Consider the following 14,605-nt stretch of genomic DNA (forward strand, 5'->3'; position numbering starts at 1 on the left):
GTGTGTGCTCAGTCGCTAAATTGTGTCAAACTGTGAGCTCATGGACTGTAGCCTGCCAGGTTCCTCTGTCCATGGAATTTTTCAGGCAAGAGTACTGGAGTGGTTTGCCATTTCCTCCTCCAGGGAATCTTCCCAACCCAGGAATTAAACCCTGATCTCCTGCATCTCCTGAATTGGCAGGCAAATTCTTTACCACTGAGCCACCTGAGAAACCCTTATTATATACATATATAAGAATATATTTTTTTCAGATTATTTTTCCATTATAGGTTATAATAAAATATTGAATATCATTCCCTGTGCTATACAGTAGGGCCTTGTTATTTATCTGTTTTATATATAGATATGTACCCAACTCCAGTACTCTTGCCTGGAAAATCCCATGGACGGAGGAGCCTTGTGGGCTGCAGTCCATGGGGTCACTAAGAGTCAGACACGACTGAGCGTCTTCACTTTCACTTTTCACTTTCATGCATTGGAGAAGGAAATGGCAACCCTCTCCAGTGTTCCTGCCTGGAGAATCCCAGGGATGGTGGAGCCTGATGGGCTGCCGTCTATGGGGTTGCACAGAGTCGGACACGACTGAAGCGACTTAGCAGCAGTAGCAGCAGCACAGTGTGTATTTGTTACTAATTTATTCCTCTCCTCCTCAATATCAAAGAAACAAGCAACCCAATCAAAAATGGGCAGAAGACCTAAATAGACATTTCACCAAAGACAAACAGATGGCTAACTGGCACATGAAATGATACTCAACATTGCTAATTATTAGAGAAATGCTGATCAAAACTACAATAAAATATAACCTCACACTGGTCAGGATGGCCATCATCAAAAAGTACAAATAATAAATGTTGAAGAGGGTGTGGAGAAAAGGAACCTTCCTACACTGTTGGTGGGAATGTAAACTGGTATAGCCACTATGGAGAACAATATGAAGGTTCCTTAAAAAACAAAAAATAGAGTTACCATATGATCCAGGAATCTCACTCCTGGGCATATATCTGGAGAAGGTCATAATTCAAAAAGATACATGCATCTTAATGTTTATTGTAGCACTGTTTACAATAGCCAAGACATGGAAGCAATCTAAATGTCCATCTACAGATGAATGGATAAAGATGTATATTTATGTACAGTGGAATAATACTCAGCTGTAAAAAAGATTAAAATAACATCATCTTCAGAACATAGATGGACCTAGAGATTATTATACTAAGTGAAGTAAGTCAGACGAAGAAAGACAAATATCACATGATATCACTATATGTGGTATCTAAAAATGATACAAATGAACTTATTTACAAAACAGACTATTATTATTAATCAGACAAACTAAATATGGCAACTGAAGTTAAGCATTTAGAAGGGTGTATAACAATTTAACATTTTTACAATATTTAAGCATATGATTGATTTCCTAGAAGTTTACTTTTATTGCATTTTTTTAAAAGTATCAATCTGTATTAGAGTTCTCCAGAGAAACAGAACCAACAGAATGTGTGTGGGTGTGTGTGTGTGTGTGTGTGTTTATATATACAGAATTCCTTCTTGCTCAGGGGAGTTCAGTCTTTGTTCTGTTAAGACCTTCAACTGATTGGATAAGGCCCACCCATATTATAGAGACATTCTGCTTTACTCAACTACTGATTTAGTTGTCAATCTCATCTAAAAAATTACCTTTGCTGAAACATCTAGAATAACAAATATCTGGGCTCCCTGGCCCAGCCAAGTTACCACAAGTTATCACATAGTCTATGACAGATTGAAAGATAGTTTGAGAATCCTTGTACAAGACAACTTTTAATAGTCTACCAAATAGTTCCATTAATAAAAAACCTTCAGACTAAGAATGTTCCTGTTTCCACAGGGGAACTACTATGAGCAGTTCCCTGGATAGTCTAGGGAAAAAAAAATAGAATTACTTTTCTATACTCACCATTGAGCCTAAGTCATTAAAATCTATCTTCACCCATTGAGACAATTTGTATTGTTCTAATCCTGAGGTTCCCAAACTTTTCAGATTCATGGCTTCTTACTGTCTCAGTAATTTTTTTCACAGAGATACTGGGCCAAAAAAAACACACCATAAATCTCATTTATCCAATAGGAAGGTCCCAACAACTTAGCTGTTTGAAAAAAAAAATACCCATAAATTGAAAGAAAAAAATATTTTAATTTTATTCTTAACCACAGTTATTTATAAAAGGATATGTATGACAACTGGGCATTGAACATCTTCTCAAACCTTGGAAGCTGTTTAGACACCACCACTCATTCACCTTATGTTCACACAGATTTTTACTTACTAGTCTCATTTTATAACAGCTGCTGAAAACCCAAAGATATCTTTGAAAGGAGTGCAGCACAATCTAATGTTGAAACCCTGAACAACCTTGACCAAGTAGTTCAGCTGGTGGCCAACAGATGTCAAGCATCACCCTTGACGTTTAACCTACACCACAGAACCTCCATGAGTTTGCGGTGGTGTCCTGGGCACCTAGCACATAGTCTGGAATTCTTGACTCTATTCTTTTTCAATTTTTTATTCTATCCTCCCATTTGTAAAATAAAATCATCCATTTTAAATGTCTAGCAACTACCTCTGCTAAAGCTGGGATTAAACAGAATATAACATTTACTGTCAGAACTCTGGCCTTTCACCGCTAGCACTCAAGAAGCTGTGTATTTCCTCCTCTGTTCTTTGTTTCTGGTGAAGCCTGTAGAGGATGAGAAGGTCCCCAGTGGCCAGACATCCCAAATATACGTCTCAGAGAGGTTAACAAAATCTTCTGCTCTGTTATACATTTAAATAAAAGTGCAGTTTTAAACTTGAGCTCATAAATAGATACAGAGAACAGATGGGTGGTGGTGAGGGGGCACAAAATGGGTGAGGGAGGTCAAAAGGTACAAACTTCCAGTTATAAAATAAGTAAGTCATGGGTATATAATGCATAGTGTTGTAACGACAGTTAATATTACTAATTTCATATTTGAAAGTTGCTAAGGGAGTAGATCTTAAAAGTCTTCATCCTTGGCTGCCCAGTGGTTAGGACTCTGCACTTCCACTACAGGGGACACAGGTTTGCTTCCTGCTGGATCCTGCACGCTGTGTGGTGTGATCCTGGAAGATCCCACATGGCGTGTAGTGTGTACTGCGGCCAAAAAAAAAAAGTGTTCAACACAAGAGGAAAAAAACTTTTGTAGCTATGTATGGTGATGGCTTTAACTAGACATATGGTGATCATTTTGTAATATATACAAATAACGAATCCTTATCCTGTATAAGTCAGTCAGTTCAGTCGCTCAGTCGTGTCCGACTCTTTGTGACCCCTGAACCACAGCACATCAGGCCTCTCTGTCCATCACCAACTCCCGGAGTTTACACAAACCCATGTCCATTGAGTTGCTGATGCCATCTAACCATCTCATCCTCTGCCATCCCCTTCTCCTCCTGCCCCCAATCCCTCCCAGCATCAGGGTCTTTTCAAATGAGTCAGCTCTTCACATCAGGTGGCCAAAGTACTGGAGTTTCGGCTTCAACATCAGTCCTTCCAATGAACACCCAGGACTGATCTCCTTTAGGATGGACTGGTTGGATCTCCTTGCAGTCCAAGGGACTCTCAAGAGTCTTCGCCAACACCACAGTTCAAAAGCTTCAATTCTTCGGCGCTCAGCTTTCTTTATAGTCCAACTCTCACATCCATACATGACCACTGGAAAAACCATAGCCTTGACTAGATGGACCTTTGTTGGCAAAGTAATGTCTCTGCTTTTTAATATGCTATCTAGGTTGGGCATAACTTTCCTTCCAAGGAGTAAGCATCTTTTAATTTCATGGCTGCAATCACCATCTGCAGTGATTTTGGAGCCCAGAAAAAGAAAGTCTGACACTGTTTCCACTGTTTCCCCATCTATTTCCCATGAAGTGATGGGACCAGATGCCATGATCTTCCTTTTCTGAATGTTGAGCTTTAAGCCAACTTTTTCACTCTCCTCTTTCACTTTCATCAAGAGGCTCTTCAGTTCTTCACTTTCTGCCATAAAGGTGGTGTCATCTGCATATCTGAGGTTATTGATATTTCTCCTGGCAATCTTGATTCCAGCTTGTGCTTCATCCAGCCCAGAATTTCTCATGATGTACTCTGCATATAAGTTAAATAAGCAGGGTTATACCTGAAATCAATATAACATTATGTGTCAATTATAACTCAAAAAAAAAGAAAAGAAGTTTTTAACTCATCATGTTATCTTTTAACAGACCATTCAAGACTGAAAGCAGTACAAAAATAGGTGGAATTTGGCACCTTCTAATTTTTTTAACCATTCTCAATCACATTTTATTCTAATCCTGACTTTTCTATCCAATTATATTTATTTCATTCATCCTAAATTCCTGTCCCTTGGATCATGTAAGAGGCTCTAACAGGAATATGTGGGACTTAAGCATAGCTTGAAATCAAGTCTTTGTTTTTTTTCATCTGGGTCAAAATGTTCTCTTCATCATCACAGTTGTCGTCATCATTATAAATATGAACTATTTATCCTATTTGGCTGCTATTAACAGTTGAAGGGATGGCCTCCCTCTGTCTCCTGTTTCTAGCTTTTCCTGGCTCCTTTTCCATCAGCAGAGGAAAGGGGAGAAAGAGAGAGACTCATATATCTTATACTCCCTACAAGACTGTCTCTTCCCGGCAACAACGAAAAAGACTTTTTCTTTCTCTCTCTCTCTCCGCCCCCTCCCTCCTTTTTAGGAAGATCCCCTGTTCTCTTATCTTCTGTTCGTTACTACCTTCAGATAATTGATACAGACTACCTCTGACATTAAGCTACTGTCTTGTAATGGAAAATACATTCCGTCTCCAAGGATAAATCCAAGCTTATCAGAATATACTATTTAAAACCACTTTCATAAGAAACAGCACACAAATTGTAGATAGATGGCTCAGCGCCACTGGGACTCCAGGACAGGTATCTGATGTCAGAACAAGGAGGGCAGCGCCCTTCACTGCTGCTCTTCATTCCCCCTGCCTGATGTGGAACTCTCCACTTCTTTTCTTGCTGGCGATTTTCTATACACCAGATGTCAACAAATATATTGGATTCTGTAATTCTTTAATCTGTTTAACATTTCAAAAGTGCTGAAAGATTTAGGCATATTATCAATTCAACTATGGGCTAGTCTCTGATTACTCAGTTCAGTTCAGTTCAGTCGCTCAGTTGTGTCCGACTCTTTGCAACCCCATGGACTGCAGCACTCCAGGCTTCCCTGTCCATCACCAACCCCCGGAGCTTACTCAAACTCATGTCCATCAAATCAGTGATGCCATCCAACCATCTCATCCTCTGTCATCCCCTTCTCCTCCCACCTTCAATCTTTACCAGCATCAGGGTCTGATTACTAGGGGAGGGGATTAGCAGGATACCTGTTTGAAGCAAGTATCCCAGAAGTCACTGTGTTTAAAACCCGTGGGAAGACTGATGGATGGTGCTCAGAAAAATTAAAAGCCAGGAAAAGCAGAGGCCCCGGGGCCAGAACAAGGCAGGTAAACAATGGTTCCATCTGGGAGTCAAGGTGGGAAGTTTTTCTTACCCTGCTCCTGGGGACAAAAGTTAAGTGAAAACATCTTTACAACACTGACTAACGCCCCATCAGAGGGACTCCTGTTTTTGCCAAGCTGATTTTGTTGCAGGAGAGGGGACCCCTTCCAGGGCCTGAAACTGGGCTCTTGTCTAACACTCGGAAAAGAATTGTCCGAGGAGACACGTGCTGACAAAGCAAGAGATTTTATTGGGAAAGGGCACCCGGGTGGAGAGCAGTAGGGTAAGGGAACCCAGGAGAACTGCTCTGCCGCGCGGCTCACAGTCTCCGGTTTTATGGTGATGGGATTAATTTCTGGGTGGTCTTTGGCCAATCATTCTAATTCAGAGTCCTTCCTGGTGGCGCACGCATGGCTCAGCCAAGATGGATGCTAGCCAGAGGGTTCTGGGAAGTGGATGGACATGCGGTGTTTCCTTTTGACCTTTCCCGAACTCTTCCGGTTGGTGGTGGCTTATTAGTTCCGTATTCCTTATCAGGATCTGCTGTCATAAAACAACTCATGTAAATGGTTACTATGGTGCCTGGCCAGGGTGGGCGGTTTCAATCAGTGTGCTTCCCCTAACAATTTCATGAGTGGTAAATGAAATGTTCCTCGAAGAGAGAGATGATAGAGGAAGACACAGGAAAAGCACAACCGAATCGCCAAACGTCACCCGCATTGCAAAACCGGAGGAATTTTCAGAAGCAATGAGAGAGACCAGCCCAACCCAGCTCTCCCTCAGGTACGTTTTCTTCCTTCCTGACTCATCGGTTTCTTTAGGGAAGCCTGGTGGGAAGGGATTAGGCAGCCAGCAAGTCAGCCAGCTTTTTCTGGCACCACAGGGCTTTTTGATTTCAGATCCTGTGAGTCTTCAAGAACAGACTAGGCATGCCAGTGTTCTAGGCTGGGGGCCAGCAACAATTCAGCTATGACGAAGCACATCAGATGGTCGATGCTCCCAGCCAGAAACCTGAGGACCCTCCTGGGGTTGCCCCTCTCTGGAAGTTTGAAGCTATCAGGACAGGTCTGCCTTCTTGAAATGTACAAATGTCACCAGCCGGGAGTGGCAGATGCCCAGAGGCGTCTGGAAACAGATTTCCATCTGGTTATGGGTTAGGCTTCCTGGGACACAGATTAAAATAGTTTGAAATAAAGCCACGGAAGTACCGGCTTGGCTTTTCACATATTGTTATGGTCTCTGGGTCATTTCCTGCCTTTGGAATTTACTTCCTTTCCAGGTTCAGCAAAACCCCACTGAATACAAGAAAGAGGTGGGGAGTTTTCTTTGCCCAGGCCCGGCAGAGGGGCCGCTCTGCCTCTGGGAACTGGTACCTCTCGGGTGGTTGCCTCTTCCCGTGTTCCTGTCTGCTCACGCTGAGCCCTGCAGGGCGGAAGCTTCAGGAATGGAACAAAAATTAGGAAAGGGAGCCATCTCCAGTTAAGTCAGATGAATCCTCTTGTTTCCTGGAAAATAAGGGAAGGAATAGACTGGGAAGGATGCAAAGGATGATTCATCCTTTTATAAAGAGGAGAGCCCTTTACCACCAGTGTTCTGTTCAGGGAGGGATGCAGCCTCTCTTGGAAAGAGGCTGAAACCAGCTCCACCTGGTCACCCCATCCCCTGACCTGCAGTTAGGTGCTGAGGACAGTGACATCAGCTACACCACCAGGACCTGTCTTGTTTTATTTCACTAATATTAATTTTCTACTTTGTTCCCCAAAAGATTTATGGTACCAATGACTGTCTTCCTGGCAGCATTTTTATGCTCATTTTGGGCACTCTGAAGCTGATGTGACTCCTTGGAAATTTTACCCACAGCTCCTAGTATGCCCTGAACAGCCACTGTGTTTCTGCAATGCAGGGACACCCAGAGGTCAAGGTAGAACCCTCTCACTCAAAAGGCTATAAGAGCTGGTCAGAACTTTAATGCGTAAGCTGCTGCCACTGCTGTTTCCAAAAAACGTTTGTCTCTCCAGAGTGATCCAAAGTCACAAGTTCCCTCTGAAAAGCCAACTCATGCAGTCCTTGTTGTCAGGAGGAAGCTCCTGGTGTCTGTTCAATGTCCACAACTCATCTCTCTCTAGACTAAGAGATCAGAGCTCACAGCTTTGGAGGAAGGGCTCATTTTTGCCCCAACTCTCAGTATAAGCACAGCTACACTGGCAGCAAGAGCTCGGTCAACATAAAGGAAGTGGAAGCTGGTGATCAGCCTTTATTCTGGCGGCCCCCTCCCCCATCCCCAGAAACAAGAACCAGGGCTCCCTTCCCTCCCCCACTGCCTTGACCAGGTTATCACTGTGGCTTAGGACTGAATCAAAGTGAACTTTCCGAATCACGCTGTCTCATCGGGTATCCACAGAAATGGTCTGTGACCTTCACGGCAATGTTTCTAGCGTTTAGAAAGTTCCGGGGGGAGTGAATAAGTGGCTAAGGACAGAGTTGGCCCTGTAACTAAGCAGGGTCAGAAACACCTCTAAGGTATGATTTTTTTTTCAATTACATAAAGCTATCTTTAATAAAAAAAATACTCATACACATGCTGCTAAAGTTGAGTAAAATACGTAATTTTTGAAGCAACCAGAAATCTGCCCAAGGGCTCCAATTTTCCTCCACAAAGGAGATTCTGGATGACTAAGGCCTTATGTTTCCATAACATTTTCGTAAAAGTGTAACGAGGGACTGGTTAACTTTCTAAGCTTTTGCTTTTTAACTTTAGAGAGTCTGATTGCACAGGTCTGGCAGGAGGCCAGGGACCTGCGTTTTTTATCAAGCCCACCTGCTGATGCTGGTACAAGTGGTCTGTGGCCCATATTTTGGAAAACTGTGCTGAAAATAATAGTGAATCATTATCATATTAACATGGATTAACTGATAATACAAGAGAACATTGCACCTGGATTCCAGGCCAGGCTTTGGTACTCTGCGAGGCTGCAGACAAGAAAGTTTAATTCTCCAAGATTGAAGGTCTCAGGACCAGATGGTGACCTCTAAAAATTTAGTTGGAGGCTGTTTTCTAAATTATGGCTGAAAATCCCAAAGAGTATGAGGATTTGTCCAAAGGGTCAAAGATGGTAGGCCTTCTACAGCGTGCCCTGAGTACTCACTGAAGTCCTGTGGTCAGAAAACCACAGAGGCCAGGGAGGATCTTCTGACCCCAGGGCTGCAGTCTTGATATCCTACATCTCAGGACAAGAACCAAAGGAACAGATACATCTTTCCTTGTCATTATGCATGTGTGCATGCTAAGTCGCTTCAGTCGTGTCTCTTTGCGGCCCTATAGACTGAAGCCCACCAGACTCCTCTCTCCATGGAATTCTCCAGGCAAGAATACTGGAGTGGGTTGCCATGCCCTACTCCAGGGGATCTTCCCGACCCAGGGATTGAACCCACATCTCCTGTGGCTCCTAACTTATAGGCAGATTCTTTATTGCTGAGCCACCGGGGAAGCCCTTCCTTGCCCCCAATCATTTCCAAATAGAAAAGAGGAAAAGGGAAAAGATTAGAGTTATTTAGTGCTTTATATGCCTTTATATCTTTTAAATTCTCAAATAGTCCTAGTATCATTAGTCTCATTTTGAAGATGAGAAAATTAAGGATTAAAGATGTTGCACAAGATTGAATTCAACTATACTTCAATAACAAAATAAATTAAAAGAGAAAAAATGCTGGATAACTTTGCTAAATTGCCAAAGCCATATGGCTATTGAATGCCTGAGCTGAAATTTGAACTCACATCTATCAAAGTGCAAGTTCCATTTTCTTTTCAGAAAGCCATTCACAACTAAAGTTATGCTGTGACCATTCTGATGGCCTAGCTGTTTTGAGACCCTCAAAATACCGTCACCTCTCCATGATCTTCATCCATACCCGTTACCTACTCTATTTCAGAATCTCACCTCATTTTTTATTTTTATTCCATCCCTGGTCTGCAACCAGTCCCTCAGTCCTGGTCATTTCTTATCACAAATTCTTTACCCCCCAGAGGTGAAATATCACCACTTCTCCTGGGCTCAGGAGGACTTTTTTGGTCCATAATCACTCCAACCAATGACTTTAAGACCCTTAGGTTCGAGAGAACCCAGGATATCCCCAGAGGTTTCCAAGGAAAGAGACTCCTCAAATGCCTGAGAGGCATTCAGTCCAATTCAGTTGCTCAGTCATGTTCGACTCTTTGCGACCCCTTGGACTGCAGCACGCCAGGCTTCCCTGTCCAACACCAATTCCCAGAGCTTGCTCAAACTCATATCCATCGAGTCGGTGATGCCATCCAACCATCTCACCCTCTGTTGTCCCCTTCTTGGTGCCTTTAATCTGATACCACCCATCCAACCCCTACCCCCAACTCCCTATGCCCCACCTCTGGATCTCTTCTCAGATCAGGACAGAGAGGCAGGAAACCGGGGTCAGCTGGTACCCTTCTGTATTAGAAGGAGATGCCCCTCCAACCTCAACTTCCTAGTAACAGTGATTATCCTGGGATGCTGGGCACCCCCTAGTGGGAGTAACAGAAGAAAAGACAAACTTGTGATGCTGTTCTCAGTCACCCATCCACCCCCAACTTCCTGCCCTCAGCTGCCTTGGCCTTCCCCCCCCATCTCGCTGTTCTTGAAATGATTCATTCTTCCCACGATGACTCGGCCTTTTGCCCCATAAAGCCCTCCCTGTCTTTAAAAATGTAATGAACTAAAATTAAGCAGAAGGCAACTCAGGCAGAACAGCAGGAAAAACTTCCTATAGGGAGAGCTCTCAAAACCGTGAAATTCCTTATAAGGCAAACTTTGACCTAACTGCAGTGGGAAAACAATAGAGAATATCTCAGAAAGATATTTTTGGAAACGAGGAGGATGAGGGAAAGGTTGCTTTCCTGATTTTAAGATCTATGTTAATACACACATCTGATCCCCTCAGCCTGATTCCAAGACTTAGATTAATGCTTGGTGCTATGTCTTACCTCTCCTAAGGCTGAGGGAACACTCAACCTTTATGCATTTGGGGATAAGCAGGTGAAGCCCTGTCCTAGCAGAGAGGTAGCCCATCTGTAGACTATTGTGGGATTTTCTGAACATGTGTCACTATCGCTCACTCTTTAAAGACCATGGCCATAGCCCCCCATGACAGGGATGAGCCTTATTACATTATAATCAATAAGCCATTTTCTGAGTACCTACAATACACAAGGTTCAAGTAGCCCCAGTCTAATGCATTTTAAAGATCTGCCCATATCTAGTTTAGTCCTTTATATACAAAGAAAGTCTTTGATAAGAGAGCTAAAGGATTCAAGTGCATGCATTAAGAATTCCGGGCATATTCACAGTCCATGTTTTAGTTAAAAACCTGATCATTTGCTCACTGGGCAGGGGACAACCAATCCCATCCTGTAGCCCAGTGCCAGTCCCTAGGGGATGTTATAATTACATGACATCACACCTCCCTTTGGTTGTTACAGTCTTACCTGTTCCTGGATCTGAGTCATCAATTCATTAGTGCCCATTCAAGTTAACCTTCCCTGATAAGTTTCCTGAAACCTTGCTCGTAATGCTGGCAATTCCAGTGCAGAATTGTCTCTGCTCTGGCTCCTGTCTCCTCTTGAATGAAGTCACTTGGACAGTCTGATCTCCCAGGTGCCTACAATGTTGATCTCTTCCATCATTTCTTTCAGAGTCATTTGATATATTCATTTCTTTGACAGCCAAGAACTTTGGAAGAAACTCTCCCCTCAGGCACTTCCATTTTTGTGTCCTTGCAAACTCAGCAGGCGCCTCGCAGGAGGAACCTCTGTGGGGAGTTAGAGGACACACTGGACCCCAGTTCTCAGGACTGCTGGGAGGCAGAGAGAGGTCAAGGATATTCCATGGTCAGCCTCTCATGTCTAACAGCAGAAGCTGGGACTCTTTCCCGCATAACTTGAGCTTGAATTAGAGGCAAGGAAATGGCAACCCACTCCAGTGTTCTTGCCTGGAGAATCCCAGGGACGGGGGAGCCTGGTGGGCTGCGGTCTATGGGGTCACACAGAGTCGGACACGACTGAAGCGACTTAGCAGCAGCAGCATGTCCATTGAGTCAGTGATGTCATCTAACCATCGAATCCTCTGCCACTCCCTTCTCCTTTTTGCCTTCAGTCTTTCCCAGCATGAGGGTGTTTTTCAATGAGTTGGCTCTTTGCATCAGGTGGCCAAAGTACTGGCGCTTCAGCATCAGTCCTTCCAATGAATATTCGGGGTTGATTTCCTTTAGGATTGACTGGTTTGATCATAAAGGTTAAGAAGCTTTAATTTGGGCTGTCTGTAATGAGCTGGATTCCTAGCATTGGATGCTTTCCAAGAAGGTAAGCAACCAGAGCAGTTATGGGAAATTCTGCTGTGTACTTTGTGGATAAAGGTGAGGAGAGGGTGCTCAGCTGCACCAAACAGAAATCAATGGTTTATGGAGCTTGGGGAGGGGGGTAGGTGGTGCCCAGAGAGGATGGGCCCCTTGGATCAGGCCTTGAGAGACCCAACACTGAGCCCCCATGGCAGTGTTTGTGAGCAGGGGGAGAGGTTCAAGCTGCCTGCCAGTGCCTACAGCAAGTCAGGTAGATAGGCTTTATCTGCTAACCTCCCCAAGGGAAGGGAATTATGGGCCAGCTGGAAATCTCCCAGGAAAGACAGGTATGCAACTCTTGGATGGCATTCAAGGAAACCAGGCAAGGGCTTGAACTCTGGCCAGAGAAGCAGGGTGTGTGACACCTAGGGAGCTGGGTGGGAGTCATTAGGGCTACACTCAGGCAGGGGAGAATAGGGCGTGGTGTGCCCATGAAGGGTGGGTGTGAGCATTCCAGAGCCTAGATAATGTTTACGGAAGAAGCTTTGGTAAATATAGACTGTAAGTCACTGTGGCTGCAACTGAGTTTCTGGTTCTTTTAGAGCTACAACATAAGGACGTTCTCAATAAACTTGGAGTTAAGAAACAGCCACAGATTGGACCAGATGGCCAGATCTGCAGCCTGCAGCCCAGGAGACAAGGCAAGTCCCTTTGACTTGATAGTTTTGCTTCAGAATCATAGTTACTGAAGGTAAAGCAAGCACTGCAGGTTGTCTTCAACTTAATTTTCCTCCCCTCACTTCTGGAAAGTCTGTAAACCACTCTGTTTGGTGCCTTCAACCCTTTACTTCCTGGGGTGTGCTGGAGCCACTACGTACCACCTCCCAACTCCATGTTCAGTTAATGCAGTTCACAATCAGTCATGGAACTATTTATACTATGGAAATTGGCCAACAGTACAAATCAGAGCTTTATATTTGTTTCTGGAGAGCCAGTTGTTAAACATTTACCAGTACACCATGCTCTGGTGCCTCAGAAGATAAAGAATCTGCCTGCCATGTGGGAGACCCGGGTTCGATCCCTGGGTTGGGAAGATCCCCTGGAGAAGGAAATGGCTACCCATTCCAGTATTCTTGCCTGGAGAATCCCATGGACCAAGGAACCTGGTAGGTTATATGTCACAAAGAGTCAGACATGACTAAGTGACTAACACATGCCTGTTACTAAAGGCTCTTACATGAAAGAGGGGATAGTGAAAAAAATGTAATTTTTTCCCCTTGTTTCTTCCTTTCAGACTTCCCCACCTTTATATACCTATTCAGCTGTTTCTCAAAACGTACCTCTTAGGCAGGTCAAGGAGAGTTATATCTGCACATTCCACTGGAATCCAGTGAGGTTAAGTGTAAGATCAAGGACACACAGCAGAGCCTGAGAGAGAAGTTTGCACACAGCAGTTTATTTGAGAATCCCAATGAACAACAGGGCAATATGGGAATCAAAAGAGGGAAGGAAGAAAAAGCAGTTCTAGAATGTGTTTGTTGTTGAGTTGATTCTGGCGAAGAGCAACAGGCACTCAGTCCCATGGAACCTGCCAAAGGGCCTTCTGCTATGCATCTCAGTATATCTCAATAATTTATATGGCCTTTCCATTATGAAATTACTGATTAAATGCTTGATATCCTTTATTTTCCAGTTTTCAAATAATGACCTGGCTCCCTAGCACGGTTAGTCAACAGTAAATTTTCTTTTAGTATGATAATTAATTCATGGATTGAAATATCCATGCTAACAAAGATCACTTTGCTAACAAAGATCCATATAGTCAAAGCTATGTTGTTTTTTTCCCAATAGTCATGTACTGATGTGAGAGTTGGACCATATAGAAAGCTGAATGCTGAAGAATTGATACTTTTGAACTGTGGTGCTGGAGAAGACTCTTGAGAGTCTCTTGGACAGAAAGGACATCAAACCAGCCAATTCTAAAGGAAATTAACCCTGAATATTCACTGGAAGGACTGATGCTGAAGCTGAAAGTCCAATACTTTGGCCACCTGATTCAAAGAGCCAAGTCATTGGAAAAGACCCTAATGTTGGGAAAGATTGAGGACAGGAGGAGAAGTGGGCAACAAAGGATGAGATGGTTGGATGGCAACGTACATGAGTATGAACAAACTCCAGGAGATAGTGAAGGACAGGGAAACCTGGTGTGCTTCAGTCCATGGGGTCACAGAGTCAGACACACTAAGTGACTGAACAACAACAATGCACTTCACTGCAGTTATTATCCTGACTTGTGCTCAACTTTGTCCATGGAGGCTTATTCCTGTTGCTTCCTGAGTTTTTTTGTACAACCCCAGTAGTTTCGGAGAAGGCAACGGCACCCCACTCCAGTACTCTTGCTTGGAAAATCCCATGGATGGAGGAGCCTGGTGGGCTGCAGTCCATGGGGTCGCTAAGAGTTGGACACGACTGAGCGACTTCACTTTCACTTTTCACTTTCCTGCATTGGAGAAGGAAATGGCACCCCACTCCAGTGTTCTTGCCTGGAGAATCCCAGGGACGGGGGAGCCTGGTGGGTGGCCGTCTATGGGGTCGCACAGAGTCGGACACGACTGAAGCGACTTAGCAGCAGTAGCAGCAATAGTTTTTTATGGCTTTCTTCTTTTCTGGTATAATAAGATATCCAATAGAACGTTCTGTGATGATGGTAACGTTCTATGTC

General features: G+C 43.8%; 2 long non-coding RNA genes across 3 annotated transcripts in view; one reads left to right on the forward strand and one right to left on the reverse strand.

The window, feature by feature from the left end:
- Positions 1 to 356: 356 nt before the first annotated feature.
- Positions 357 to 14,605, reverse strand: part of LOC138989914 (uncharacterized) — a 52,483-nt gene continuing 38,234 nt past the window's right edge. Inside the window, exons 3-5 of the long non-coding RNA XR_011466106.1 lie at positions 13,224 to 13,311; positions 6,915 to 7,046; positions 357 to 4,145 (exon numbers count right to left, since the gene is read on the reverse strand). This is a non-coding gene — a long non-coding RNA (uncharacterized lncRNA). The remainder of the gene's footprint in view (positions 4,146 to 6,914; positions 7,047 to 13,223; positions 13,312 to 14,605) is intronic.
- Positions 6,054 to 14,605, forward strand: part of LOC138989913 (uncharacterized) — a 38,931-nt gene continuing 30,379 nt past the window's right edge. For both annotated transcript variants that reach the window (XR_011466104.1, XR_011466105.1), the window contains exons 1-2: positions 6,054 to 6,324; positions 12,486 to 12,584. This is a non-coding gene — a long non-coding RNA (uncharacterized lncRNA). The remainder of the gene's footprint in view (positions 6,325 to 12,485; positions 12,585 to 14,605) is intronic.

This window comes from Bos mutus, chromosome 11 (genome assembly GCF_027580195.1).
Source record: "Bos mutus isolate GX-2022 chromosome 11, NWIPB_WYAK_1.1, whole genome shotgun sequence".
NCBI lineage: Eukaryota > Metazoa > Chordata > Mammalia > Artiodactyla > Bovidae > Bos > Bos mutus.